The sequence below is a fragment of the Otolemur garnettii genome, unplaced genomic scaffold (assembly GCF_000181295.1).
Source record: "Otolemur garnettii isolate 467f Iridium unplaced genomic scaffold, OtoGar3 scaffold00002, whole genome shotgun sequence".
NCBI lineage: Eukaryota > Metazoa > Chordata > Mammalia > Primates > Galagidae > Otolemur > Otolemur garnettii.
This window is the reverse complement of record NW_003852397.1, coordinates 31,076,181-31,091,901: the sequence shown is the minus strand read 5'-3', so window position 1 is coordinate 31,091,901 and position 15,721 is coordinate 31,076,181. Positions and strand designations below refer to the sequence as shown.

The following is a 15,721-nucleotide window of genomic DNA, read 5'->3' as shown; positions in this document are numbered from 1 at the left end:
GAGGAGGAGAGGGAGGAGGAGAGAGACGGAGAGAGGAGAAGAGGGAGGAGGAGAGAGATGGAGAGAGGAGGAGAGGGAGGAGGAGAGAGACGGAGAGAGGAGAAGAGGGAGGAGGAGAGGGAGGAGGAGAGAGACGGAGAGAGGAGAAGAGGGAGGAGGAGAGAGAGGGAGAGAGGAGGAGAGGGAGGAGGAGAGAGAGGGAGAGAGGAGGAGAGGGAGGAGGAGAGAGAGGGAGAGAGGAGGAGAGGGAGGAGGAGAGAGACGGAGAGAGGAGGAGAGGGAGGAGGAGAGAGACGGAGAAAGGAGAAGAGGGAGGGAGCGCTGACCACCTCTTTCATTGCTTTAAATGCTGCTGGGTGCACACCTTTGTAGGGAAGTATGAAAGGATCTAACCTTAATTCCTTCCATCAGAGGTCTGGGAGACAGGTAAGAGATGGAGCTGAAGGGTGGGAATAATGCCAGAAAGGCTTGATCCTCTAGGCCCTGTTTGCTGGGGGTTAGGGTTCTACCTGGCACCTTGCACAGGGCCAGAGAGCAAATTGCAAAATAACATCTGGAACGTTCCAGCTGGAAAACAGGGAGCGTTAAAGGCTCTCCTTTTTTCTTTAATCCTTTGTCTCAATCCCATACTCTCAGGCTTCAGAACTAAAGGACAAGGGAAACACCACCAATGTCATGGCTTCTCTGCATGTGCTGGTAAGAGAAGCCATGGTAGGTAATGCACATCATAAACATAAATGCAAAAGAAATACAACAGCCTAAATGGGCCACTGGGCATCCTAAGCCCTCAGGTCTGAAGGTGACATAGAGGTGTCCTTCTCCAGGCTTGAATATTATTCTTCACCTCTACCTCCTCTCTCCTCCCTGGCTTACTCAGGAGTATGTTCTGACTTGGTCACTGTCTCACTTACATCCCAATTTCTCAATAGGTTTCCAATAAGTGTCTTAAACCAATGAAACATCTTTCTCAGGTTGATTGCCTCTTGCTGTATTTATCATGGACCTAAAATATCCACACCTCCTTCAACAAGATTGTTTCCTTTCTCATAGGTTAGAAAGACGAGATTCAAAGATTTCAAGAAACTTTCTCAGAATTTCACTGATAACAAGTAGAAGACCAGCATCCCAATTAGAGTCCAGAATCTGTGTTCTTTTCACCATCTGAAGACCTACCAGAGCCCTAATCAGAGGCTTCGAGAAACCAGATTGTGCAACAGGAGAAGGAGGAAGTGACAGTATCTTTGCTAAACATTCACCTCAGTATCCTGTCACCACCCACAGGGATGAAGAGAGTGCGATGGTGGGAAATTTATTTCAGGCAAAACCATTCCAGTCAGCTTCAAGCTGATGTATTGAAGCCACGTGAAAGAAATACCCCTAGAGATGAAGCTGACAGTTTGGGAAAAGCACTGAAAAATGCACTGAGATTAGAAGCAATCAGCATCACTAAAAGCCAACACTTTTTACACAAACCACTGAAAAGGAGGCCGCCTTGCTTCATCCACTGCATCTATTGTATCTTGTTGGACAATGTCTTTTGTTCATCAAGAGCTGACAGTCGATTAAGGACCTTTCTTCAGGGAGAAAGTATCTCCCTTCTTCATCCTCCATCTGCCATGCAGATATTTCAAAAGACCCGGCAAACATTAAAAAGCATGTTGAAGCAAATGTACATGGACATAGATTGAATTAAGGAGGACGAGGTCACTGAGTGTTATATCAGTTACTGCCATTGCTGTTCCCTAGCAGCTTAGGAAGGGTGATTAGTGTCTGCAGTATTTTTATATTTCCTAGATCGAGAGGCATGTTCTTTCTGTCCTTAGAGCTATAGACACTGGACTATACCTCACCTCCAGACTTTGTCTCATCCAAGGTGCATTCTGAAATACATACATCAATCTTCCTGAAAGGTGCTTCATTTTACAGTCAAAATGTATCTTTAATGTGGAAGTGATATTACAGTCATCCCTGGAAAGCCTTGAACCTAACCTCTCCCAAAGGTCTTCTTGTACCAAGAAAGCAGGGGAGAAACTTCAACACGCTCTGCTCTGTAGGGCTATAACTACGAAAATACAGACAGAAGGAAATGTGAGATGTGTTCAGCTTTGAATTTTTAAGTAAATTTTGAATCAAAGACAATAACATTTCAGGAATTCTTATTTCAATTCTAGGAACCCAGGCATTTCAAATAACAAACACAAAGTGTATTATAAATAGTAGAATTGGGAGGAATAACTAAAGAATAGGAATTCCTCTACAGTGAGTAGATAAGGGTTGTCCTGCTGGAGAATGGATCATATTGAAGACAGAAGCCTAGAAGGACCTAGGAGGAGACTAAGCACCTTTCTAGGGGGCCCCGTTCATCAGAAGGTATGGTGGTCACCTCCCTGGAGAGGATGTCTCATTAATACACAGAGAAGCCATAGAGACTCAATATATGTCCCCAGACTGTATGCAATCCCACTGCTTCTAGACTTTATTGGCAATACCCTCTCAACATTCCAGGGGTATCTTAAGCCCCTCAGGACTAGGAGTTGTCTTTCTGAATGTAGAGGGATAGTGCGGATGTGGGATGGAGTACCCTGCACCTATCCCTGTGTGGTTGAAAGGAACCACATGGAGCTCTCTTGAGCAGGCCTGGAAGGGGAACACTTTCCTTTGTTGCATCCATTAGTTAATGATGAGGCACTGAGGGAACTTCATAGCTTTGTCTTCGAGATGGGGACCACACTGTTTCTGTGTATTCTGACCCTGTTGTCAAAACCAAGTCTCCCAACAGCACCAACCTCTGTCCCAGATGACCATGTTCTTCATCTTCACAAGCGGCTCTTTGCACAGGAATTCTGACCTCGTCTTGCCCTGGTCCTCCAAGAGTAGAGTCTGACTAACCTCCAACATCAGGGGACTCAGTGACAGATTTCTCTTTGTGCACTGGAGCTCCTCATGTCACTTGCTCCTACTATTCCATCCTTAGGGTCACTGCACTGACTCATGCTGCACGTCCCCAAGGCCAGTTTCTTGCCTGATGCACCCCATGGGTACCACGGCCCCACCTCCTACTGCGTTTCCTTCCCAGGAGTATCTGTCCACCTCAGGTCTTGTGAGGATCAGTCTGTTCTGGAGACAGAGTACAGATTTGACTAAGGTTCAAATCCTGATCTGGCACTTAAAAGTTGTGTGACAGTGGGCAAGTCATAAAATCGCTGCTTGAACCTCAGTTTACTTATCTGTAGGGTGGAAATTATAACTACTACCACTATTTGTTTCCTTGGAAAATTTGTTTCCTTTGGAGAATGCGCGTACCAAAGAGCAAGCTGGGAAAATTCCTAGGGTAGCCAAACACTGTGAATAGCAGGGTAGAGATTCATTCTTTCCTTCCCATTGTATCTTTCCTCTCAGGAGCTAGAGCCCAACCCAAGGGGAAGGGCTGGCACATTATACAACTGGAGGGCCAAACAAAGCCAGTGCCCAGGGAAGTGCACAAGGAGGAAACCAGAGACGCTAAACCAGTCAGCAGACCCATGGGAAGAGGTGTGGAAATAGAAGTAGAGGCTCAGCTTGAGGTCCGTGAAGACGGACAGGAGGCCAAGTGAAGCTGGAAAGCAGAAAGGGTCATCAGCTTTGTCCATGATAAAAGCTGGTTTGTCCAGGACTCTCCTCAAGGTTCTGATTAAACCTGCCTGGTTCATCTGAGGTGGGAGTGGAGTGGGAACAACCCCCCACCTCCCGAATTAATTCATCCCTTCCTGTTGATAAACACAGATATGAATAAAATAAAATTGGATCTAATTTTGGTCCCACTCGTACCAAGAACTCAAAAGTTTGTGAGTCAGCAGCAAAGGCACAAACACTCTTCCAGTGCCGTATATAAATGGTCCCACTATGGCTGGAAGCAGGCAGTTTTCATGAACAAACACAGCTGTCACCATTTCTGTCCTGCTTTCCATAAGGATGATGATGTCATAAATCTGGCCCCCCTCTTCTGTTTACCAGAATTAATGCTTCAATCTTTATCCTAGTATCTGAATATTTACTAATAATATGAAGAAACCAGGAATGAACAAAGAACCAATGAATAATATATATGCAAAGACTATTCAGACTCATAACAGTAAAATGATGTACAGAGTCTTCTAATTAAGGTACAGAAAAATGACTGAAATTTAATGTGTTTTTAAAGTGCCGCTAAGATATACAGGAGTTCAAACTCAAGTTTCATGAAGTCAAAGAAGTCACTCTTTGGGTGAGGCCACATAAGGGCAGTTCATTACATATTCTGTCCTAATATTTCCCAGGTGGGTAATGATTGGCTTAAAAATCAGCATTTAGAGTTTACATGTCAAGTGAGACCCTTATTAAATGTGCCATTTAAAAAACTTTGAATTTATCATTTAAGCCAGGAAGCTTAGTTAAACTTTTAGCCCTTTCAGACAGACACTAATGATTTGTTCCCTTGGGGAAGTGGCTTAGCCTTTTTGAGACTCATTTTCCTCATTGTATAGAGCACACACAAGGACTTCACCACCTATGCTATGCTCTAAGAATTCCTTGAAACAGAGATTGTTTCTGTAGATGACCACTGCAAAGTATCTGTTGCTGATTTTGGCACAGAGTGGGTGCTCAGAAGCTGTCTGTTAAATGATTGAGTGAAAGAATGAATGAATGAGGATATGAAATAATAGAAATAACTGATTATGAAGTGCTCTGAAATGGTTACATATAATCTTAAAATACCACTACTTTTATTTCTGCCATTATTTATTTCTTTCATTAAGTATGCTCTTAAGCATTTTCAAACCAGGGAGGTCAAATGTCGTAGCATGTATGTAAAGGAAATAATGTAGTTGATTTTGAAGGTGACAGTTTCTAAAATTCATTATAAAAATATAATATTTTAGTGAAAGGAGACATTCAAGACAAAAGACTTGTGTAAACTATTACTGTCTCAGTCCATTCAAACAGATTTAAAGTTCATCAGCAAGTTATATTTTACAGATTCTTTAGAATTATATTGAAGAATTTAATAATTTAATCCATATCTTCACATATGCAATGCACTTCAGAGACATCTTAATAAATTCAGTTTATCTCATCAAGTTAAAAAAATATAAACACACATACACAGCAGAATTTATTGTTCCTGGTTATTTTGAAAAGATTAATTTTATTCCAAAAGATCACACATTTTTTTTTTGAAATTAGGCAACTAGATTTTAAATATTCTATTGGAGTATATTGTATATAATGAAGAGATGGCAACTGAAAACCAGAGATTCTTAGTCTACCTAGTAAGGAATGGGGAATAGGAATGTAGATGAAGAAAATGGCAAAACCCATCTTTCCTCAGTGAAGTGAGTGCCTTGACAGATTTTAGGATACATGGGCACCTCCTGGGTTGGAGGCTGCTAAGTGTTTGGCCCCGTGCTGCTGACCTTAGATAAGCAAGAACCTTGTAGCCAGTTGGAGAGGGGCTCAATTATAGTTGTCAAGGATACACTCTGCTTATTATGGTCTAAAAATCCTGGCTGGGAGAGAAAACCATAACAAGGCTGTGCACAGCTTAGCCTCAGCCATCCTTGGTGACAGCAATGTCATCAGTATGAGTACCCACAAAGAGAAAAAAGAGAAGTCATTTCACTAACGCTGATGAAAATTAAAAGGACAAATACAGCCCTCAGAATTAAGCATTTTGGCTTTTCCTCGAATCCCTATGTTCTTTTAAGATAAAGTCTGAACCTCCACTGTAATAAGCAGTATTAATTTTTAGTGCTTACAACATCATATCTAATCTTCTTAACTGCCCTATGAGGTAGGCCTTGTAGCAAATACTGGGCATTCTGTTTTGTCATCCCATGTCTGAACTCCCCTTCTGTGTTTAGGGACATATGTATCTTGATAGGAGCTTTCCAACCTTCCTATGAAGGCTTGAGACCTTTAGACCTGGGTTTTGCCATTCAGATGACCTCAGGCATGAGACCTTGAGACCTGGGTTCTGCCATTCAGATGACCTGGGCTGGGTTCTTAATTAAGTTATAGTGGAGCTCCCCTTTCTCTGGAGGTGGCAGCAATAGTATTGTTGCAAAACAGAATTCCCAGTACAGAACTGGCAGTGGTGCAGACCAGGGTGTCTAATGCTTAGTAATTGTGATTTCTTTATGATACCACTTCTGCAGCTGGATTTGAGAAGTTGTTATCTGCCTTGAGCCTGGTTCTCCAGGTTTCCCAAGTTCACTGAAGCTTACTGATGTCTTCCCAATAAGTTCATTTTCTTTTTAAATCAAAGCCAGTGCCATCTGACTTCAAAGTCCATGTTTTTAAATCTATTGTATGGGTCTGGGAAAGAGAGGGTAAAGCTGTAATGGAAGGCAATTTAATGCAGTTAAGCAAGGACATCTCCTGTTGTCCCCAGCACACCGACCAAACATTCTGGTCAAAGGACAAGGGGCTGAGTCTCATTTTCTTCATTGTTCCTCTACCTCATACACCTGTCTGGGAAACAACAGAATTTATATTCTATTTCAAGTTGTCAAGGATGATTTATTCCTGCCCATTAACTGAAGCATGGTAAGAGCTCCTAGAATTCTGACAATGTAGGAAAACAATCTGAACTTCTCTGATAAGTTTTGCTCAGCAAATATTCAATAATTTTTTAAAATTTAAAAAGCTTTAAATGTTAAAGAATCTTAAATGTTGGTGCTGACATTTCAGGGAAAGTAACATGTACAGTAGACATTCTGTAAGTTGACCACTCAAGATACTGTAACAAACTGGTCAACATATGGAGGTGGTCAACATAAGGAACTAGGCCCACAGTACTGATGCATACCTGTGGTGCATATATGTCTATGAAAATTAGATCAACTTAAGAAGGTGGCCAATGTAAGGAGGTGGTCAACTATGGAGTTCTACTTGTATTTAATAAACAAAGTCATAGAGTCTCAGGGTTAGAATGTTCTTAAAAGTGAGATGGTCTGTCTTCCTAACCAATGATTGAGCTCCTGACCCATGAGCCTCCTGCCTGGCACTTCCATGATGGGGCAATTATTACTTCCTCAGCCACTTGTTCCACCTTTGAATGCTTCTGATTATCTTACCATTTTTCTTTTTGTTAAATCAATATAGGTTTCAAGTTGATTCATTTTTATTGGTGACTACATTTGTACTTAATAGAATATAGAAAAATTAAACTAGTTTTTCACATTGTAGCTATAGCAGATTTTTTGGCACATCAGTTTACAGCACCCCCACCCCTGCCCCAACTTCCTTCTCACTTCTGCTACAGCAGTGGTAGACAGCCCCAAATCCTTGTTGTATCTCTAATTATTTTTCACCCTCTGAATTTCCTCTGATGCTATGGGAATCCTTGTAGAAGGCAGCTTGCAAGTGTGAGTAACCTGTAACCACTAACTCTTGTTAACAGTTAAAGAAAGTCAGGGATTAATAGGTGAATGTCTCAGCCTCCCTTTCTTCGGAGGGAAAATTCTGAGATGCTGAGATTCTGAGATACATTCTACACAGCTCCTCAGAAAGTCTCCAGAGAGACTGGGACACAGCTGCTCACAGTAGTAATGCCCTTTTACTATATTTTCTTTCTTCCCTGTCTCACCTTTTCCATTTCTTTATTCCTACTTTCTGGCATCACCACTCAAAAACAGTATCTACATTTGAATCTGCCTGCACTTTACTTTGCGGGTGGGGCTAAAACTAAGAATCAATAATTGATATATCTAGTTTAGGGTTAAAAAAATGAAATCACTATAACTAATCACCCACCATACACCCATCGCTGAATTCAGCTATTCCACATGAAGACTATGAAAAGAGCTTGGGCCTTGAAGACAAATAGGCCTATGTGGAAATCCCAGTTATACGTCTTACTATTTTATACTTCTTACTATTTAATTTCTTGAAACTTCAGAATCATGTTTCTGCTTATTTTTCTCCTTTAGCAGGAGGCCTCCCCAGCCACTCTGTTTTATTACAGTCTTCCATCCCGTGGCTCCCCCAACCTTTAGAACTTCTATTTCCATTCTTTAATTTTCGTTTTCCATTCTTTAATTATTACTTCTCACCTTTGGGCTTATTGTATATTTTTAAAATACTTTTTCAAAAAGTTTCTTTTAGACTGTGTTATTATTTCCAGTTCTTTGGGTAAAAATTTGACTGTTACATTTGCCAGCTAGCTCACTCTCTCTCATGGTGGCCTATTTCCAGGTGTTTTATAGTTTTTATTGTGAGCTTATCTTCAGCAGGGATTTTTTTCCCTGTGAGTCTGGGTGTGCTCTGTGTTTGGAGGGTTTGTAATGGATGTGTTTTATGTTTGCTTGTGCCAAGACCCTAAGGGAACCATAAGTTCTAGCCTACTTGTTTTACATGTTGATATCTTGACAAGGACTTTTGCATATTCAAATAGTATAAATCAGGACAGTTCAAACTATTCCCAGATGACTCAACTTCTATTTACGACCTTAGATATATCACTAGTTTTCTTGATGCCTTCTCAGGTTCCTTCTTTCATTCTCTAATCAGAGTTAACTCCCATATCTATGTAGAAGCTTGGTGGCAAGGCCCAAGTCCTCTCCTCTTGTTCTACTTGTGAAAGGAGGGCTTAAAGCACTACCCTCCAGGCCTAAGGGCTGATAATTAGATCTCACAGCTTTATGAGCTGGTTATCCACAGCTTCTACCCAACCATCTGGCTTTGTTCCTCTTCTTCTTTTCTGGCACATTGAATTGCCTTGTCTTACTTTCAAATTTAGCTTTGTGTTTACTTTATACTTTTGCTATACTTTGTCTAGTGTTTATGCTTGAAAGACAGGATTCTTTCTATGTCAGACCTGTTTGCCAGGGTGACTGGAAGTTTCTATGTACTTTCCACATGTAATCTCTTACCAGATAAGAAGCATACTTCAGACAACATGAGAATTCATGTAAGAGCACTAAAAAATAACAAAACTGATACTGACAGCTGACACTGGTAGAGAGTTTACTTCGTGATAGATAAAATGTTAGGGGTTTTACATCACCTTATTTAATGTAATCATCTAAATAACTCTATGAGATAACCAGTGTTATGCCTATTTTTGAAAAGAAGAAACTAAAGTGAGAGTAACTTTCCAAGGTCACACGGCTAGTTCGTTGCTGAGGCATGTAGGTATGTATTCTGGCTCTACCACTTTCAGTGTGTTTGCTTTTGGGTAAAGCACTTAAACTTTCTATGGAAAATGGATATTATATAAATAACATTAAATATGAAGATTAAGTGAGAAAACATTCTTAGAACATGCTTAGTGCAGTGCTTAGCATGCAGTGTACTCTGTAAATGTTAGGTATTATTTCACAGCAACTCATTAGAAATAATATTTGTATTGTCCAAGAAAGCTAAAAAAAATTTCTCTTTGAACTTGAAAGATGATGCTATGCTTCTTTCATCATATCCTCAGAAGTTAGCACCAACACATGCTTTCTCTGACTGCCAGGCGGTTCCCTGCACACCTTCTGTGAGCACATCAGTTATTATCAACTTGAACTTCTGCCTCGCTATTTGTATCTTCTCACATTTTAAATTCAAATTACTTGCTAATTGATGCACCCATCATGCTCCAATTCATTTCCTAGTACACCAAAGTCATTTGTAAGATTTCTCCTGGGTCTCCAAAATTTAGCTTCTATAGACATCTTAGAAGGGCTGATTGGCCAGCTTGGTCCAGAGCAATATGTGGGGAAGAAAGGGAGGATGATTAAGAGGTTCTCTAGAAGAAGATGTTGGAGTGGGTTTGGGGGTGCAGATTTTTATTCAGAATTAGCACCTGTGAGACTGAAGGGAAGGAAGCAGGATTCAGCAGAGAGAGATGTGGGGTTAGTGAAGTCTTGGCCACCAGAGTGGGGACTTTTGGAGCAAACATGGCCTCTGAGAGTCACCCTGCAGTAGGCCCATATGGCAAGGTTTTTATATTTCAGCCTCACCAAGTCCCTGGACACCCTGGGATGGGCATGTGCTTGAGCCAGGTGTTAGTCTGCAATCCAAACATTCCCTGAAGGATCTGGCAGCTGGAGGCTCTGATGGCCACCCTCCCTGAAGCTGGCTGTCAACCTTCCTAGAAGGGGGATCTGATCCCTCACTCTAACACACAGGAGACTAAAACAAGACATGAGATTTCATTAATCTCCTAATAGCAACTCCAGGCTACTGCTGAGTTGACTGCCTTCTTTTTTCCTTCCATCTTGTATGATAGTTAATTCAGAAGCTTGACTTTCCCTTACTTGGTTATAAGTTCCTGGAGGGCAGAAGCTAGGAATTATGAGTTTGAAGACTATACAGCACATACTACAGTGCCCTGTGTATAATGAAGGCAGAGCAGATGTTTGTTCGGTAAAAACCTAGGGGCAATTGTACTAAGGCCTATAGGGAAAACGATTGTTCAATATCTCATTTTTGAATAATTATTGAATTGAAGGATAAAAGATTAATTAGCACCTATATCATACTATGTACTAAAATGAATAGAAAATGAAGTAAGCTTTTAAATATAAAAATGGAAACTTTAAGAAAACTAAATAATGATTCTGATTTTGAAGAATTTAGATTTTAGAAACAAAGGAGGAAACCACAAAATAACTTGAAGTTTGGATATTAAACTTCCATCTGTTAGTCAAAATGTAATTTAAAGACAAATAAGCAATTGGAATAAAAATTACAACAAATGAACAAATGGAAAAATACTTGTAACAAATCAAGTCTTATTTTTAATAAAGAAGTTGTGCAAGTTGATTAGAATAATAAAAATACCCTGATGGAAAAAGAGAAAATGATGTGAATGTCATTTCAAAAAGAAAAAATACAAATGGCGAAGAGCTATATAGAAAAAGTTTAACCTCTTTAATTATCAATGGGTTACAATTTTACAACTGAGAACAAAAATTCAGGCATCTAAAATTTTGAAAGACTCTGTTAATAAAAGTTGCAGAGATGGAGTCTACATATAGATTTGTGGAATAAATTTATACAACTTTTCATGAGGACATTTCATTTATTTTTATTTATTTATTTTTTTAAATATGGAATGCTTCACGAATTTGCATGTCATCCTTGCGCAGGGGCCATGCTAATCTTCTCTGTATCATTCCAATTTTAGCATATGTGCTGCCGAAGCGAGCACTGAGGACATTTTAGCCACATGCATAAAGTCTGCACACCAGTCATTCTACTTTCAAACACTTTTCCTGAAGAAATTACCTGAGATGTAAACAGTGACAAATATCCAATAATGGGGGATTTAGGATTAAATTGTGGTTTATCTACTGACTGTGCAGTTATTAAAAATCACACAGTTGAAGGATACTTAATGAAATTAGAAAATTATAATGTTACGTGGCAAAAAGTCAAATATAAACCGAGTGATTTTTAAATTTATTTATAAATATGCCTATTCACCTATACACACATATAAATAAGACGAATAAAAGTTAGCAATGATAATCACAATGTTAGAATGGTAGGATGAATAGTTACGGATTTTTCTGACTTATCCTTTTCTCTATTTTCAAAATCTCACACTGTGTACATGTTGATTTGGTATTCAGAGAATTCAAACACACCCTCACACACATAGAGACTTTTACATAAGAGGCTAATAATAGAGGAAGTTCAGCACAGTCCACCTGTTTCACCAGCTACCCACTCAGGTTACTCACACTACATTCTTTCACCTTCCTCGGTTGAAATATTTAAGAAAACTGATCCTGTTTAAAGTTTACAAATTGCTATGGCTCTAGAAAGTAATAAACATGAACTTTGGAACTGCACGTGTTTGAATCTAATTCCCAGACCAACCGGTTATCAGCTGTGCATCTTGGACAACAACCTTGTACTCTCAGAGAGACTTTTTTCCTATGAAAAATGAGATTATAAATATGCACCTAATAGTATTGTGACAGAAACAGGATGGTAAAGCAACAGTTCAAAGCACAGATTTGGGAGCCAGGTTGCTTGGGTTCAAGTTCTACCTCTGCTAAAATAGCTGTGAAAACATGGCCAAGTTATTTACACTTTGGGTAACTTGGTGCACATAACAGTGCCCACGTTATGGGAGCCCATAATAGTGCAGAAGAATTATGCAGGTTAATAATCACTTTGAGCAATCCCAGTGCACACTGCACACTATGCCAGTTTTGCTATAGTTATTTCACGAAGCATTTAAACTTACACACCACTGAAGAGATGCAATTGGCCTACTGTGTGCCAAGTCTTGTGTTATGGATCCAGAATATTATAATGGAATATATAACATCTACTTTGGAAAAAGCTCTGATTTTGAGGAAGAGGTACATACAAGAAGAAAAACAGCCCACTAGGATATAGTAAATCAAGCTGAATCCCGCACAGGGCACCTTAGTGCACAAAGGAGAAGCCCGGTGTCTAGTCTGGGAGCTTAAAGGAGATGGTACTGAGCTGAAGCTTAGAACACACAGTAAGCTCTCAGTCTCTGTTCCCCTCCTTTAATTCCATTCTCCTTCTAACCATATGCCTCCTGGCAGGTTCTTAAGTGGAGACTGGGTGACAGAAGTAGGTGAGGAATTCAAGGAGAATCATGCCTGTTCTCCCCACTTCTCCCCACCTACTCCCAATTTCAGGCAGGCTGGGAGTACAAAACCAATTTACACTGATATGTGCACACTTGTGACAAGTTAAGGTCCTTTCTGTTGTTCCGGCTGGCTGGATATGAGAGTTGACCTCATGAAAGGTCTATGCTAACCCCTGTGCTGACAATGCAGTAATTATCCATGTCTTGCTGTCACAAAATTTTAGGAACATAAAAACAGCTTAGCCAGCTCACCTTCCCCAGAGGTGCTCGTTTGTTCTACAGATCAACTGGGACCTGTCTGGATACCCCTAACCCAAGATAGTTTGTTTCATTTGCCCCTCACTCCCCACCTGACTCGACCTGGCACCTCTCTTAGGAGTCTAATTTAGAAGTTGAAATTTTTCCAAGACAAGTCAAGAATGGGCCAAGCCTGGTGAAGGCTACTTGGGAAACAGAGATGCTTCCTTTGTCTAAAAATCCTGCCCATCTTTTCTTTATCTTGCTAATTCCTGTTTGTCTTCTGAGACTCAGCTGTGGCACCACCGCCTCTGAAACTTTATTGACTCCTCTTCCCAGCTTGTCAGGTGCTCCTCAGCTTTTAAAAAAAGGGACAATTTGATGATACAGTGATTTAATGCTATCATCTGTTTAAATACCCATGGATTTGGATATACACAAAACACACTAATCCTGTAACATTCCCTTTCCTCCTACAAATGGTACTTCCATTTTATTTTCCTCATAGAATTTTAGCCTAATGAGGTATAATTTTATGCTTTCAAATGTTTTATTGATCAATCTCTCTTACCTCTCTGTGAAAAAAAATATGTTTATAAATGTAAATCTTTACAAAAAATATTCTGTCACCTTGTTTAAAGATTTTCATTTGGATTGAGTTGTCATTACATTTATGAATAGAAATTGATCAAAACAATAAATGTATTCTAAATTTTGCTGTATAATTATTGGAGTTAAGATTATAATTTAAAATGTATCTCTTAATGAAATGAATGGCCACTCCTCCTACAATTGCTCCATGTATTCATAGATAAATAGAACCAACCACTAGAATAAAAGAGATTCAGCCTCATCTATGTAACTATTTTTCATTTTTATAAATGCTTAGAACTGAGAAACTTTTCTTCATAACTCAGTAGACACGAATGCAAGTTTTGTAATAGCATTGTCACTCCATTTTTTGTACTTCTTCCAAGTTGTATATCAAAATCACATAGTGATTTATCATCACAAATTATTTCTAATGATTCAGCAACTGACAAGTCAATTAGGTCTACCTTCAATTTTGTGGAAAGCAAAGAACTGGAAAAACCTGACTTCCAGAAAGATTCGTTGATTACTGAGTGAGGACAGTCATCCATTTTCTCAATACTTAACACTAATATTGCAAATGGCCCTTGTTTAACACTCTGAAGTTTTCTGTAAACCACAGGGTAATGCTCTATGGACAATGTGTCAGTGCTGACAAGTTTCCTTTACTTGATAAAGTGCAACTTCTTTATCAAGAAAAGAACTTAAGAAATGTAAGTTCTTAGGCAGTTCAATTTTAGGAAACAGTACAGATGGAACTGGAAAATCTGTAAAGTAAGCCCTGACTGTGTACTCTTTGGAAAATCTTTGTGTTTCCTCAGGGTGGTGTCTCCCCAAGTTTGAAGACTTCTGCCCTACCTCGACCAATTAAAAGACTGGAGAAACAGATAAATTACTGATAACATTCCTGGGATGGAGAATTCATTGTGATTCTCTGGGAACTCCCTCCTCCATAGCCACTTTGTGTCCTGGGGTCATGTTATTAGCCAACTTGACCTCTCTTGGGCTATCTGTAGCAAAGCCATGTTTTCTTTATTATTTCAGCCATTAATTCTCTAACAACAGGACTCATTTCATTGTCTGATAATTAAGGCTGCCAGAAGACATCATTAAGATCAGAATGTAAAGAAACAAGATGCTAAAAGAGCCTAGATAGTCCCTGGCAAGGAGGATCAGCCTGAGGAGAGAGGTGGGACAGGAATAGGTTAAAATAATTGCCTAGTTGATTTGCATTTGGCCACCATATATGAAAAGATCCAGTTGTCATTAAAAAATTATTACTTCTCCCATTTTATATCTGTTTCCATGTGAATCTTTTATAAGAGAAATATCAATCAATAAAAAGTTTATGTTATAACAAACTTTTTAGTTCCATTTTCTTCCACTTCAGAGTCTTTTTCTTTTTCAGGAAAGATATTTTAATACCAGTGCAAGGGCGTTCTGCACAGAGCCATTATTCCCAATTTTAATTCACCCAAAAGCACCCACTTGTCTTGGCCCTCCTAAACATTACCATACCCCCAAAACTCTGTCCATATTTGCTCTTGAGAAAAATCTCAACTTATGGCTTGAAATAACACGATATACCATATGAACTCAAATTACTATACATAGACCTGATCCCTCACCTAAAATCTCAGTGTGAATATCCAACTGCTGACCAGACACCTACACTTGGAAATCTCACATATGTCTTCAACATTACACGCCAAAACCAGAACTTTTCAATCCTACTCTCTCACTACCTCCCCCAAGATTCTTTCTTCCCCCCAGGGTCATTTGTTTCTATAAATGGCACCACAATTCAGTGAGCTGCTTGGACCAAAAATCTGTTGGTAATTCAACTTTTCTCATACCTCCAAATCCAACCCATCAGCAAATAAACATTTTAGGCAATGTTGTGAACACCTTCAAAACATTTCCCATATCTGTCCACTTGTCTTTCCACTAGGCCAGAAAACTCAATGGATATTTGCTATGGCCTTCTGATAGATTTTCTCATTCTTGCCTCCTTTTACCCTTTCAACCCATTCTCTGTGCAAAAGTAAGAGGGAAATTTTAAATGTGGAGCATATCACATCAATACCCTGCTTAAAATTCTTTGTGGTTTTCTATTAAAGTCCGAACACCTTGTCATAGTCTATAATGCTCTGTATCAGTGATCTTTAACCTGTGATTAAGAATACTCTTTGGACAACCTAAACTAACAAGAACAGTAGCAGCAACAACCACCACCAAAAAACCCAAACACCAATGCCTGAGCCCAACCCCAGACTAACTGAATCAGAATCTTTGTAGGTGAAATACCTG

The 15,721-nt window shown here is 39.5% G+C and overlaps 1 protein-coding gene and 1 non-coding gene across 3 annotated transcripts in view; both read right to left on the bottom strand.

Annotated features, from left to right (window-relative positions):
• The window catches only part of CPNE4 (copine 4), a 467,500-nt gene that overhangs the window by 204,783 nt on the left and 246,996 nt on the right, over positions 1-15,721 (bottom strand). The window lies entirely within an intron of this gene.
• On the bottom strand, positions 11,052-11,158 carry LOC111725880. Its single transcript, XR_002773825.1, has one exon. It is a non-coding gene; the product is annotated as a U6 spliceosomal RNA (small nuclear RNA).